Source organism: Trichechus manatus, unplaced genomic scaffold (assembly GCF_000243295.1).
Source record: "Trichechus manatus latirostris isolate Lorelei unplaced genomic scaffold, TriManLat1.0 scaffold00031, whole genome shotgun sequence".
In the NCBI taxonomy this organism is placed as follows: Eukaryota; Metazoa; Chordata; class Mammalia; order Sirenia; family Trichechidae; genus Trichechus; species Trichechus manatus.
In genome coordinates this window covers 21253707-21255563 of record NW_004443967.1, presented here as the reverse complement: position 1 = coordinate 21255563, position 1857 = coordinate 21253707, and the positions used below count along the sequence as shown (strand labels likewise).

Genomic DNA, 1857 nt, shown 5'->3' with positions numbered 1-1857 from the left:
GGGAGGAGGGAGGGAGGAGGGAGAAAAGATGGAGGGCATGGTGGGAGGGCGTGGTGGGAGGCTGCAGAGGGCGGGGAGGCAGGGTGCGGAGGGAGAGCGCAGTAGGAAAGGCGCAGAGGCTCGAGGCTGGGGCAGGGACCTGGCAGATTGCTGCAGTGGAGCAGGCTCTAGGTGCACCCCCACACCCCCTCTCGCTTCACCCCCATTCCCCCCTCATGCAAGGGGAGACTTCTGCTGGGACGCCCTGTCTGTGTCTCTCCACCCTGCGGCGTCTCAGGCCACAGGCAGTGCTGGTCTGTCTGTGCAGCCCTCCTCTGATGTGGGCGTCGTGGGGGACTCTCCCATGGGGCAGGGCTACTGGCTAGAATGGGACGCTCCTTGTCCCTCCTGCCCCAGGTAACGGGCCCGGTGCCTCAGTCCTCAGGCCAGGGCTTTGTGTGGTGGCCAGGACTGGGGGGTGGGGGCTTGGGGATGGGCGGTGGCTGGGAGGTGGCTTCTCGGTGCCTGTGGGACTCCCGGACACGGTTAAATCGGGAGGACACCTGGTGGGGTTAAAGCTCTTCCTTCCCGTGGGGGCCTTTCCTCTGCTCTCCAGGCGCAGCAGTGGTGACGGGCGGCTGCTCTGCCCTCACTGGCCTCTCCCCTCAGCCCCCAGGGCCTGGCAAAGGCCGTTGTGGGCCATGCAGCATTTGCGGAGGTGGGACTGAGCTGCAAAGGCATCTGTGGCCTGGTCTGTCCTGTCACCTACCGGTGGCCCGTCTGTCCCGTCACCTGCCTCACCAATAGGCCGCTCTTGGCTCCGATGGGTTTTGCAGGCTCGGGCCCTGCAGAGCACCGTCCTGGGTTACTGGCGCTCATGCGCTCAGTAGTGGCCTCGAGGCCAGACCCGGGAGGACGTCCCCACTCATTCGAGGAGCTGCTTCGTGTGGCCCTGAGCGTAACGTGCAGCAGTGTGCCCAGTCCCAGCCACCCCTGAACTGGGCTGGAAGGAGCTCAGAGCCCACGCAGTGGTGGGTGGCCATGCCCACTGGCCATGCTGGGGGCTCCAAGGGGCCCTGAACAGGGGTCTGCGGAGTGGCTCCACCTGTCCTAGCGCTGGCACTAAATCAACTCTGTGGCCTAGAGGGGCCCTCGGGCCTCACTCTGTGCAACTGGGAAATCCCTGGGAGCCCTGATGGGGCAATGCCCAGGGCTGGGCCCAGAGCTCGCTGCCTATGTGGGCTGGGCCTCCAGTCCCCAGGGCTACGATGGAGCTCTGTGTCTGAACAAGGGGTGACAGGCCTGGAAAGCCCCCTCCCAGGTCTCCCTCCTCTTCTAGCTGTTCCCCAAGTGAGGGCAGGCATACGGGGTCCCATCAACACAGGGCCTGGTATGGGGCGGGGGTCGATGAGTGCTGATGTGGGGGCTAGAGCGGCCACTGGGAATTCATGCTCCTCCACGGAGTGTGCAGCAGAACTCGGACTCCAGACCAAATGAGGCCTGGGCATTTCTGTGGACTCAGTTTCCCCAGCTGTTACCCCCCACGAGTATAATCCAAGGTCTGGCAATACAAAGGGGGGCCTGCAAGAGCCCCAGGTGTCCTGGATAGCCCAGGAGGCAGTAGTCCACTCCCACCCACAGTACGGAGGAGCCTGAAGACTGGGGCAGAGGCGTGTCCCTGAGGCGCCGTGGTCCGTGGCCGAGTGCAGGGGCCTCGGGAGGAAGGGAGAGCCCCTGCATGCAGAGGGGCTGTGCCAGGCGTTCCAGGCGGGCAGGGGGCTCCAGGCATGCAACGGGGCTCTGGGCAGGCAGGGGGCTCTGTGCAGGCCAGGGCCTGGGCTCTGCAAGCGTGGGCTCTGAGGGCCTGGGCTCTGTGGG

At 65.6% G+C, this 1857-nt stretch overlaps 1 protein-coding gene across 6 annotated transcripts in view; it reads right to left on the bottom strand.

Moving 5' to 3' along the window:
* The window catches only part of JAKMIP3 (Janus kinase and microtubule interacting protein 3), a 48435-nt gene that overhangs the window by 8616 nt on the left and 37962 nt on the right, over positions 1–1857 (bottom strand). The gene's annotated exons all lie outside the window — the stretch shown is intronic.